This window comes from Manis pentadactyla, chromosome 15, assembly GCF_030020395.1.
Source record: "Manis pentadactyla isolate mManPen7 chromosome 15, mManPen7.hap1, whole genome shotgun sequence".
Lineage (NCBI taxonomy): Eukaryota > Metazoa > Chordata > Mammalia > Pholidota > Manidae > Manis > Manis pentadactyla.
The window spans coordinates 63,342,690-63,355,967 of NC_080033.1; the positions used below are offsets into that span (position 1 = coordinate 63,342,690).

Below are 13,278 nucleotides of genomic sequence, written 5' to 3' on the forward strand. Positions count from 1 at the left end.
CACTTTACTCACTGAACTTCTTCAAGCTTCAAAATGCATCTCTCATTAGATGCAATCTAGGTCCCAGGGGTAATGAGGGAGAAGAAAATGCAAATAACTAAGACAGAAGCAACAAAGTGATTCTTTTGGCCCAAAAAGGAAAAACAGGCATGTTCAGTGGAGGTCAGGCTTAGCATTTTGATTGGATCTTACATATGATGAAGAGTGGTGGCGGGAACAGTAGGAGCATTAAAACAGCAACAGTGTAATAGCAGCAGGAGTTATAATAACAGCAATTATAGTGACAGTCACTGTCCCCATAATCACAGTCACTCTGGTGGGAGGAATAATAACAGAAGGTGTCTGTGTCTAAGGCTTGACAGTCTCTGAACTGAGTCACATGGAAAGAGAAGAGGCACAAAGGGGATGACTGTCCATCAGCAAACATGTACAAGGACCTACCACAGCTGAGGGTCACTTGAGGTCTGATGTGTTTGAAATGACCACTGAGGCCAGGGAAGAACAGATTTTGGGGAAGAAAAAAGAAATACCTCTGATTTGAATAGAAACCACTAAGGAACAGAGGAAGCCCTACACAGTGGACCCTACCCGTGGCTGCTGGATGCAGTGGCAGCTGAGAACAATGGCCCGGGTCACATTCACTCCCACAGCCCAGATGTCTGCTCTGTATCGCCCAGGGAAGCAGCAAGCTACTGTACGATGGCAGCCAGTGCAGGGGAAACACTGTTTCAAATTCCATTTCCTCCTTTAGTCTTCTCTCAACCAATTTCTGAAAGCAACTGGGGCCAAATAAATTTCTTTGCTGTGAAAAATAATAAAAGTGAACAATAAATTTCAGTTCCATGAATGCCTACCAAAGTATCTTATGCCATGCTGGGCATGGGACTTGGCTCTTGACATTGGACGTGACCTCAAAAGGTATAAGGGAAACAGAGCCCGAAGATGTCAAGTGACACAGCCACCAGAAGAAAACCAGCCAGTCTGACTTCCCATCCTAGGTCTTTCTCACCAATCTGCTGCCTGAAAATGTGCCTTAAGAAGCCGTTTGCTTTTAAAAATAAGATGTTTCTGTTAAGTCACATCTTACTCAAATTTAAATTTGTGCTCAGCCTTGTAGCAATTCGTACCAACCCCTTGTCCTCACCTTAGCACTGTAGAGCTTGTGGGCTTCTGTCTGAGCACCTTTTCTGGCTGCTGGAGCCCAGTTTACCTGAAAATGCCCACCTGTAAGTACTGGGAGATGAATTCCCTCAGGAACATCCCTCAACCAATGGCTAGAGGGAGTCTGCAGCCAATATGCCTCAGCTGCCTGGTATGCAGAGGCTGTGTGGAGGCATTTGTCCTACACAGGTTCCCAGCCAGACTAAGATTCAGTGCTCGTGGGCATTACTGGCTTGATGGCACATCCTTTATAACTGTTTTCCTTTCCTTTCTCAACTATCCATTCCTCTCTGGGTGTTCCTTTCCTATCCCTTGTAAACAGCTTACACTCAAATCCTTGCTCAGGATCTGCGTCTGGGGCAGCCCCAAAGTATCAGAGAAAATTTGGTGGGTGTGTGAGTTCTGTTGATAAATTTCATCACACAACTGTTAAGACCACACCCACTTTTCTAAACCCTTCTGTTTTTCAATTGGCTAAAATTACACCCAAGAAGATGATGCTCAATGTTAAATATAACACATCATTGTCACAAGCACATTATTTTGAGAGAACACTTCAGCTTGTGTTTGGTTTTTGAAGCCCCTAAAATGTTTCCCAGTTTTTCCATTATTGTGAGTACAGCAGGATTAATTATTACCAGCTTTCTAAAAAAGAAAAGATGGGGGGGTGGGGAATTCCAAAACGTTTGTATGTAATACAAATCTGAGTGAGGGGAAAAGGGATCGCTGCTTTCCAACTATGTGTCAGAGTGCAAACTACCTACATGAGCAAGACTGAGAAGAAGAGGAAGAAAAATTGAGGTGCAGGAGGGACTGGAGGGCATATTTACTTGGGTTTTTGGAAAGAAGATATTCATAGCCATTCAGGTGCCAGTAGGTCCTTGATGGATAATGTTTTTACAGGAGAATATCTGTACCAAAACTGGGAAGGGAGCTTACCTTGCATATGTGTCTATTAGGGATCAAATAGTCTTCCAGGCACTTTACATTTCCTATTACATGAATTACTGCCTTGTACAAGATTTCTATGAGGATTATTATTACCATTTATAGAATGGAATAGAACAGCCTAAGAGAGTCTAATAGAGTTAAGAAAGCATAGGTAGCAAGTGGCAAAACTGGAATTCAAAGCTCACATGTAATAGACTCTAAAGCCTGTTAATCAATAATACTACTGCCCCAGCAGACCTGCATGGAAAGGAAGTCACATCACAGCTTATAAAGGATTTTCATTAAGGATGAGAAAGAGATAGCCAGCTCCTGACAGCTGGGAATGGGGCTGCCCCTTTTAGGCTCACTTTGGTGTTAAGTAAGAATCTCCCAGCACCGGAAGGCAGGTTGATATATACTCCTGTTGAGCACAAACAATTTCACAGAACACCAATGGGCAGATGATCGGGATGGAGCAACATGAAGACAAGACCACCTGGTAATCAGGGCTGAGCAAACACAAAATCAAGTACACTGTCCAAACTAAGAATGATAAAAATAACAATATTCATTCATTCATTACAAAGACCAAATATCATCCTTTCCTAGCAATTGCAAGTGACTGCTTCTTCTTTACCAACTCCAGCATGAGCTTTCCACATGCCTCCTAGACAGGAATTACCAAGTTTTCTAATTATAGAATCACCTTTACATCCTGACAGTATCTAATGTAGGGCAAAGTCCCACTTCCCAAAGCCCTCCCCACAATCACCAAACAGAAGCCTATAATAAGACCTTCCAAGCACCCTCTTACTGAGAAAACTCACAGTTTCCAATGGTGTGCATTCTCCCTCATTATAGCAACTTAATAAATCCTATTTTGTTCAACTGCAGGTGAATTTCTGGGGATCTTTGGCTGAAGGGCATTGTATGTTCCTTTATTCCACAAACATTCTGAATCACACACAGTGAATGATATCTGTTTTCTCTGCAGAAACTGACATAACTCTTACCCTCAAAAGGTGTATGGCAACACATACTCTAAACTCAAGAACATTTAAAAAAATGCAGAGACAAAATGTCAATAAATTTAGCAACATATCCAAAACCCTCCTTACTGAGTTGACACCAAAATAATAGTGAATATTGTCTCTAAATATAATTCCACATTACTGAAGAGAATGGGAGGGGTCCTCAGAAAAAGAAAGAGGATGGAAGGGTAATTATTGAAGAACCTTGTGTTCCCCTGAAAGTAAGCCTGAGACAAGGACTTGAGGTAGACTGAAATCCAGGGAGCAGCAGGGAGGGACCAGGGAGGGAGAAAGAAAGGGGAAAAGCCAATTGGAGAATGTGTTTCTGAGCTTACCAAGGCATCCATTAAGGAAAGTGGCAACTTACTCCCACCCAGGTCTTCCGAGGACGGTGCAGAATGAGCTGTCCACCCAAGGACTGACGGAGAGAAGAAATGACCCATTCACTCTCTTTGCCCCATTGGTTGGCACCGTCCATGGAGACAACAACTCCTGAGACCCAGAGGCTTCTCACACCTGCTTCATGATGAGCACCTTTTGACATCTTCAAGGAACAAGGAACTCAGGGGTATAATGTGAAAGTCACACTGCGCATGTTTGAGGTGAGTTGCTGTCAGTGTGAGGTAAGCCCAAACCCACATGAAAGGGGACATCAGTGAGGCCAAAATCCTGGGAGTCCAGGCTCCAGGGACAACTGCTCTGCAAAGTGAGAGAAGCTACAGCTCAGAGGCATGAGTGGGCTTCTGTGCAATGGGACTCTATTAGCCAACAGAACCACATGGAGTCTTGGGACTTGGAAATACTGGGTATCACTGAGAATTGGAATAAGATATGGGATGAACATGGAGGAATGGGTGGTGGGAAGAGACATTTATTTAAATGCTATAAGCAGAGGGCATCATACTGCAGAACAGACCTTATCTTTGTTCACTTTGTTACATGTAATACCTCCCAGTATCAGGGCCACTCACTGGCTTGTGATCATCCAAGTGCAAAGCCCACCTGTCTACCAACCCTCCTGCTGTGCAGAACCCTAGTTCAATATTAAGTATAAATCATTAGATAGTTGGGAGTGTCCAGTATAAAAATTAGAGAAGACAAGCTAAATAGAGAAAGAAATGAATCTGGAGGAAATAGAGCTACTGCAGGGAACAGAAGATAATTTTAAGGGCAAATGTTTAATGTTTTAAAGGATTTGAAAACTTGTAATATCAATAGAACAGGCACAAAAAAAAGAGTGCCCCAGAAAAGTATGTGGAAAGGTTAAGGAAATCTCCAAGAAAACAAACTTGAAATGACAAAGAGACAGTATGAGATACATTTATTTCCCTATGACGTGTGGGAGTATCAATCCAGAATCCCAAATATCCCTTATAGTATTTTTAAGGAGATGACAGAGAAATGATCTGTTTCTAAATTTCACCAAGATGTGCCTATACATAAGTATTTTTAATTCACTATGTGAGACCATTGACAGACTTTCCTATCTGGAAACATGTTACAAATTAATAAGTAAAATTAAAAGATAAACTAGAAAATACACTCTAGAACATTCATAAGAAAAGTCTCAAAATCCCAGTGGAAAAATTGGATAAGAAATGTGGACATTTCACACGAGACACACAAGTGGTCAATGAGAAAGAAAACTTTAAGTAATACCTAAATACATAAACAAATGTAAGTGACATGAAAAAAAATGCCCAGCCTCACCAGGACCTTTCAGGAAATACAAACTAAGATGAGCTTCTCTTTTTTACTTATTAAATACAAGAAGCTTTTAAAAGTCAAACATTTTTGGCAAAGGAGGACTGGAACAGACACTCTTGTTTCCTTCTCACGAGAGTGCAAGTTGTACCAATTATCTGGAAAACAATCTTATAACATGCATAAAATCCTTTTTTAAAAAAATGTTCCTTGCTTTCCTCAGTGATTTTCCCAAGTCTGTCCTAAGAAAATTAAACTGACATCTCTGTAATTGGTAACAAAAATATTCACACAGACAAAAGAGGGGAAAAAACTCAGACAGAGACATATAAAGAAAAATGTTTATTATTTTGGTGTCAACATTGGAAATAAGCTAGACGTTGAGCAAGCAGAGCAATAGTTTTAAAACTGTGACTCATCCATTGAGGTAGCCTTCTAAGAGGGTGTTTTATGAGACTATTTAATGCAATGGGACACTGGTTGATGACAAATTTGAATGAAGAAAAAGCAGGATTCAATAGGATACCAATCAAATTGTATAAATACAAGATATACATGTATGGGCAGGTAGAGATATCATCTACATGACAGAGATGACATAGATAGATATAGGGAGAGAGATAGAGAGATAAAAAGAGAGACAGAGAGACAGAGAGAAAGATTCCCTGGGGGGAAATAAAAGTCCCAAACGTTACCAGTGAATATTTCTGACTGGTTGGATTATATGGCTAATTTTTATTCTCTTCTTTGGACCCTTTGATTTTTTTACCCAGCCACTTAAAGTGAGCACCTACAACTTTTAAGATAAAAATAAACATTTTCTAATTTCACTGTAGTCTGTAACTGTTTATATAATGTCTAGTTAAATTATTGTTATCTCATAATTAATTATTAAAATAATGTTTTAACCTGTAGCTGTTTATCTTTTGAAATTCATTTGGGGGTTTTATTTTAAGAGTTTGTTAAATGACCAACCAAGGAAATCAACAGACAAAAGCCAGGGATGTGCTTTGCCAGGGCCAGGCCTGTGCACATAGAGCAGACAGAAAACAGGGGAGAAAGGAGGTGAGTGGGGGATGTTTCTTAATGTGTGCTTTGGGGGCGGCACATGGATTAAACTGGGAGTCCCGTGCTTCCATTCGAAGCCATGGAAAGAGGGAACCCAGGGAGGCCATCAATAGGGGCCTACTTAGTTCCCTCCTGCAGACACACAGAGCAAAAGGGAACTTCAGCGGTGGTCTGCAACATTGTAACTGCTCCCCTGGGAGAAGTTCTGCGCTGGCTCCAACACATCAAGAAGTGCGCTACTTTAGAAATGGAATCACACAGTCAGGTCTCCATTTCATGCAACTTTATCCTTTTTAATAAGCAGTTAAATCACATTTTACATCTGGTGGTAAATGAATGGGTTTTATACTGTGGTAAGACTTCTCACAGAACTGTCTTCACAAGAATCGCAAATGCACAGCAGCCAGGACCAGGGACCTGGGAGTCGGTTCCCCTGCCTCCTAGCTGTGTGGCCCTGGGCGAGGAGTTATTTCACCACTCATGCTTATTTCCTCATCTACAAAATGCAGATAATAAAAGAACCTACCTCTTTGGCTTTTTTATGAGGATTATATGAATTAAAATGTGTCAGGTGCTTATTAGAACAGTGCCTGGAAAAAGGATATGCCTGATAGAAACATTTTCTTTATTAAGTAAAAATAAGTTGGAAGCATTTCTTGGTCTAATGTGTGCATTAGGAGACATAATTTCTTCTCTGCCGGCTGCAGCTCCCATCATAAAACTAAATCCAGAAGGTTAGTTCATCCAAACATGAATAAAGAAAATAAAGAACAAGCAGTGGGCAGCATGTCTCTTGCCCACCCCAAGTCCCAGTGACAAAACAACACATGGCTGTTGGAGCTCATTGAGCAGAGGGGATGCAGCTGTTCCAAGCAGGAAGCAGAGAGGAGAGAGTTCAGGGAAGTAGTGGCTGAGTGGCTGACCTTGAGGGAGAGAGGGTCCCCTATATGTGTGAGGGGCAAAGTTTGGGAGGGCCAGTGAGTCATGGACAAAGAGGCCTGCTTCTTGGAAGCCTCCCTAGGAATGGGCAGGACCCCAGATGGTCCTAGTGCAGAGAGGGAGTGATGTGGTCCAGGCCATAGGTGTGGAGAGGCAGGGGGCATCCTACACTGATGCCTGAGAGCAATCACAAGGTGGAGCAGAAGGAGGCAGGAGTCTTTCCTTTGTCCTATGTCCTGTCCCAGCCTGTGAACTGGGCTCATCATTCTCATTTCAAAAGTGAGAAAATCAAGAGATAACTTGTCCAGGGTCTTACAGACCTGGACGTCATCCTAGTCCTTGATTCTCTATTTGCTTCTGCATTACCCCTGGCTGGCCAGTATCAGTAGATCCTGGAGCTGTAGTGTATGCAATCAGTGTCAAAACGAGGCAAGGCCTGACCTGCCTGCTGGATCATCGGCAGGCCATCTGCGATCAGCCCAACCCCCTGCCTGGTCCCCCTGCCCGGTCTTTACACAGAAGCCTGTTCATGGATTTAAGGCTCTACACGGTATAAGCAATCAAGAGAGGAATGATGTGAGCAGGCTGGATAAAATCCTAACACATCAGTCCCCATCCCTGTACAGTCATGTTGATTGCTGCAAAGGATATAGGCTGTGGCATCGGAGAGCCGGGGCTTGAATCCCAGCTGGGATCACAAACTACATGATGTAGGATCAGCGCATCTCTATCTGAGCCTCACTCGCTTTCTCTATAGTGTAATTATCATAACTCCCATTTCACATAATGCCTTTATGAGGGTTGAATAAGACAATAGAGGGAGATGCTTAACTTGGTGCTTAATTAACACCAGGGTCCCCAGCTCCTCCCCAAATGTACATCTAAACCTTCTTCTTCCCATCAAGAGGAATATCCAGGAACCTAGACTGTTCAGGATGCACCCCACTCCTCCAGGGGCTAGACCAACTCAGTGTCCACACAGACACGTCTAAATGATGTGACCCGTTTAAGGCCCCCCGCCCCCAGCCCCTCACTGAATTTCCCAGTGATTATTTTCAATGACACAAAGAGAAGAATGACAGGACATGAAGACAAAGAATGTTAGTTTTTTTAAGAGCTGGAAAGGAAAACAAAATGAAGAAAATTATTCCCCATGAAATCCTTATAGTAAAAAATATAAGTCATGTTGTCTTTAACCGGGGTCATATAGTAAGTTCACACCATGATCGGGGTGCATCATACACCTTGCCGTTGTCTGGCGGCTTCGGCACAGGACGGCAGTGTTCATCATTTTCTGATGGTTGCTCTGGCTTTGGAAGGTGAGAAAAGGCAAATTCCCAGAGCTGAAAACTGAAAAGAAACACGGGACAATCACAGGAATTTGGGGGAAAAGACAGTTTTGGGCTGAGTTATTACATATTCCTGGTGAAGCCGAGCGAGGACTTTCCAGCTGTGAGCTTCCACAAGAGTCTGAGCAAAGACGGCCACAGGGGAGCCTCGTGGCCCACTGCAGTGGGTGCAGCCGGCTGGCTAGACCTCTGGTCCTCAGCCAGGGAAATGTTGCTCCCCAGAGGACATCCAACCACGTCTGGAGATGGTTTTGATCGTCGCGAGTCCGAGGGAGGTGCTACTGGCATCTAATGGGTAGAGGCCAATGAAGCTGCTAAATATCCTCTGATGCTCAGAATTGTAGCCCCCTGCCCACCCCCCACAAAAAGGCAATCCAGCCCCAGATATCAACAGTGCTGAGGCTGAGAGACCCTGAGCAAAACATATGGAGGGATGCAAGTTCGTCACTGGGGGCAACAGACAAGATTTGATACCGAGACTCAGCATCTGATTCCCGAATCTTCTGTTTCTCCCACTGGTGCACGTGCCTCAAAGCCACATACATTCTCAGCCTCAGTCTGTGCTTTTTCCTGCTCTCTCCCCCGATACTGAAAACACATCATTTGTCAAGTTCTAATGCGCCAGGCCTTTGCTGAAGCGCTTTACAGCACCGTCTAGTTAATCTGCTTAATTCTCATGATACCTCTCCATGGGACATGCAGTGATAATCCCCGCTCTGCACCCAGGGAAACTGACGCCCCGAGGTTACTTAAACTGCCCCACTGTGAAGGGGCAAAGCCGGGTGTCAGACCCAGGCCTGTCTGACTGCAAAACGTCGGCTCCGAACCACTCAAATCTACTTGCCACGCTGAACCTGACGGCCCGGTCAGGCCTGCAGGTCACTGAACACCCTTAAGCTTTGTCCTCCTCGGAAACGGATAATCACAGTTTAAGTTGCCTGAGCTGAAGAGGATGCAAAGCAAGGGTCCCCCAAGAGCTCATGTGGGAAACCCATGGGGTTATTACACCCAGGAATTCCCTGCAGTTGACTAGAAGTCACACCAGAGGCCCCCCACACTTCCTTCCAGTTCTAAGAGGCTGGATTGCTTCCCTTACAGTTGCTTTGCTTCTAGACCACAGGGGAGCTCCTGCTGTGAACCCTGAGGGTGTCCTTTTGTGTACCAGGCCCCAGGTAATCTTTCTCTTTTTGTCAGATTGTAGAATTCGACCTGAGAGCATTCACCGTAATGTCCTTGAAACAGTTCCATTGTCAGTTTTTAGGGTCACTCAGAACAGATTAGACAATAACTGTAAATGCTTAGTAAATACTATTGGATGTGCTTGCCCAGCAAATAAGCAGCAGACTTTATAAAGCTTGATTATATGTATATATAGAGACTCACGCTTGATTTCACTGGGTCCTCCTGATGACCCGTGAGGAGTCGGGCAATGTTACCTAACCCTCGCGTCTCTCCTCTCCCTGTTGGCATTATTTTGAGGCTGCTTCGGCAGCTCTGTATTCCCCTCTCCTACTATATGGTTGGAGACGACCTTCGCTCGGACTGACATTCTGCCTCTGATCAGTGGGTGGACTCGGTCATGGCGGGAGGGTAGTCAGGTGGGTAAAGTCCTAAGAAGATGCAGTGGGGCCTGATTCTGGTCTATTGTGGAGACTCCTATTACTGCTACTGCCCCTCTGGTGAGGTTGCCCACGGCCTCCCCGGGGTCCTGGTCACCTCTAAGGGGCCTGGCACAGCAGTACCTCACAGGAAAAGACAGTCTTCTCAGAAGATTCTCCGTTAACTGCGTGTTTGACCACACGGAGCCCTCACTTCCCTCAAGGTCCCAAACTTGGGGTTCAGCTCCCACAGATACCATATAGGCACCATGTACCACCCAAGGGTTACTGTCCTCCAGAAAGCAGCCTGGAAGAGAGACACAAGCCCATCTTGCGTGCTTATCTTATCCTTCCGCGGCCATATTCCATTCCCTTTCCGCACTGCCATCCCTATCACCTTCTTGAGGACGCCTCACATTCTTTCTTGTATATAGCCATTCCCCTGTTCCCCAGCCCTTGGATAACCCCTCTCTCTTGGAAAATCCAAATCTATAACATTTATGAGCACAGACTTTCAAAAGAAAAGGCCTGTTAAGTCTCCACATCAACTTTTCCAGATTCGATGGTAAGGTTCACAAGTAACAGCAGCAGAAAAGTATTCCCTTCACACCTTCCCTGAGCGTAGGAAGAAACCCCCCACCCGTCCCGTCATTCCATCACTGCCTCAGTAATTAACCAGGAAAAGCTCAGTTTTCTTGAAACACTCATTTTTTTTTGTAATCTGGTTTTTCCATCAGTCTCCCCCACCCTTCATTTCCAGGCTATCCACCAGGAAAACAAGAAAAAAACACAGTACACATGAAAGCAACTGCATCCCATCCATTCTCCCCCAAGTGCATGATCAGGTCACGTGTGGGGAGACTAATGTGATTCTGAGCTTGGAAACGTGCTTCTTTATGATTATTAACGAGGGTGGCTTGGAAGTGAAAGGACTCTGTGGACACAGCAGTTTAAAAAAATGTATTTTCTTGTTTATGAGACACAAACATATATAATTCAGTTCAAGGGTTGAGATTTTCTGTTATTATGTGCCAGGGATTATTTATCACAATTGCAAATGATTTCCCAGTACAAATTATCCCTGTCTTACCATCCAAATGTACTTCCCTTCGACATCCTTCATGTCATGTTGAAATCTAAGGCCATAAAGTTTAAACCATGAAATAAGTCTTCCTTTGGATGGTAGCATATGGGGTGTGTGTGGGTTGAGATTTTTTTGAAGCACAAATTTACCACCGTCAAAAACTGGCCTCCCAACTTTTTCTCAGCTGGTGACTCTGGTGTCTGAAGCTGAGAGGTAATTATGCACTCGATAAAATATGAGATTGCAAGAGAGAAACAAAGCCAAAATAAGCAGTAGTTCACCAGAGTAGAACCCACTTTCAACAGCCGGTGCCTTGTGTCTATCATGCTGATTGAAGCCATCCAGAGGTAAATACACAAGCTTCGAGATATGTGAAACTTCAGGACGACAGCTAAGGCGTCCTACTCAGAATATAAGATGAATGTCCACAAATGTGTGCTGGGCTGCTTGGACTATGCTGAAAATCTGGCAGGTTGGAATATTTGTGTGAAAGGAATATGAACTCTGGTTAGTGAACTTCGGTGAGGGGCACAAGCACATTTTTCTTTACTACATAGGGAACTTTTTACTAACATCCATGAAGAGGCAAAAGATATATAAGAAAAGAAAATCAAACTATGGATTTTTGTGCTTTCATTCGGAAAATAAAACCAGATTTCAGGAAACCTCAATTTTCGGGAAAAAAAAATATTGCTCTTCATCAAAGCCAACACAAAAATGGGTCCAAGTTGAATCCCATGACACGATGCAACTTTAGAAAACAGCAAGAAAATCAAACAATAAAAAAGCAAATAAAAATCATCTCAACTCCTAAAAAGAGGGAGTTATAAGAATGCTATGCATTCATCTTTAATAAAATTCTACTTAGATGTGATCTACCAAATATTTTGAGGTATGTGTCCCTTGTTTTTGCAAAGGAAGGGGTAGAACGTTCATTTTTCCTTCAGTGGAACATATGTTCATGACCCCCTCAAACTTGTTTTTTGTTCCTTATCCACAAACAAACAGGCTGGTTGCTAGGATGCATTGTCTAACTGCATCAGGAACATAACCACAAGCTCTAGTATCAAGTACCATAGTCATGCTCAGAGAGGTGATATGACTTGCTCAAGGTCACACAGCAGATGATTAAAACCAAAGGCACTTGTCTAGAAGTTAAGAGCCTTAGGAACTGGTAGGTCCAAGCGATGCACCTAAAATAAAATTTCATGAGATGTGTTCATTTCCTATCTTCAGAAGCACACTTCTCATTTCTCTCCTTATCCCTTTATGTGTCCCATGGAGCCCTGGAGCCAGTTTCCCAGGAACTTGGACCACTCCTGAAGTGTACTTACATCTGGGACCCCTTTCCTCCTGTTAATCACCAAGCCCCTTGTGTCTTTAATGAGCCCCTTCAAAATCTCTGCTCTCCATGAGGCCCTCCATGATGAGGTGTGAGCCACGCCTCTGCCTTCCCACTGTAAGGATTAGCCCAGGGGTGCAGAATGGAAGAACACAGACACAAAATCAGGTCACCTGGGACCTGAGTGGGTGTGCTAGAGAGTTCCAGCTGCTTAACATCTGCTCAACTGTCATATTCTGCATATGACCTCAATGGCACTGCCTCAGTCTTTGGGACTCATTTGGATCTCCCCATGTAGCTATCAGCAGCTGGTGTGGAATGTGGTGCAAAATAAGAGGAGAGCCCTCCTTTAGGAATCTCCCTTGACTGTCTTTCAGCTAAAAATGGGGGACAGCCAAGCAGGAGGCCACCAGCACGGCGGGCTTTGGGGTGTATCAGAAAGCCCCTGTAACTCAAGATAAGACCCCAGCAATTACCCCAGGTTTCCACTCCCTGTGCGTCCATGCGAGACACACATATTTAAATAGTATTTTGTTACCTGCTGAGGATAATACGATCTAATGGAAAGAGTTCTATACTAAGAGCACCTGGGTTTCAATCTGAGCTTTAACATATGGGCCTGAAGCAAATTTCATGAAAGCATTTGCTCTCCACATGCCTTTTCTTCTTCTCTAAAATGGAATTAATACTTGCCCTGTTGATCTCACAGAGCTGAGGTTGAAATGAAATTAAATCATGCCTGGAGAAGCAATTTGTAAACTGAGGTAAAATACACACACAGTAGAGTGTGCCTTTCTGGAATACACAGGTTGGTGAATTTCCCGGCACTGAGTAGAGCTGTGGAACCAGCGCACAGATGATGGAACAGAGTGTGACCCAGATGCTCTCCTGCTTCCCTTCTATTATCTTCTCCTATCAAGGGTGACCAGTATCCTATTCTAACACCCAAAATTAACTGTGCCTCTTTTCACACATTTTGCAAATGCTATCTTGCAATATACACTCTGCATCCCTCTCTTTTATTCAACGTTATTCTTGTTAGATTCAGCTACAGTTGTGACTAGCTTTAATC

General features: G+C 43.7%; 1 long non-coding RNA gene across 2 annotated transcripts in view; it reads right to left on the reverse strand.

The window, feature by feature from the left end:
* LOC118924482 (uncharacterized) overlaps positions 1 to 13,278 on the reverse strand; it is a 201,661-nt gene that overhangs the window by 21,155 nt on the left and 167,228 nt on the right. The window contains exon 3 of one of the 2 annotated variants that reach the window (XR_005029618.2): positions 8,041 to 8,183. The exons of the other annotated variant lie outside the window; for it this stretch is intronic. This is a non-coding gene — a long non-coding RNA (uncharacterized LOC118924482). Of the gene's footprint in view, positions 1 to 8,040; positions 8,184 to 13,278 lie in introns of those variants that run through there. 2 annotated transcript variants of the gene reach the window in all.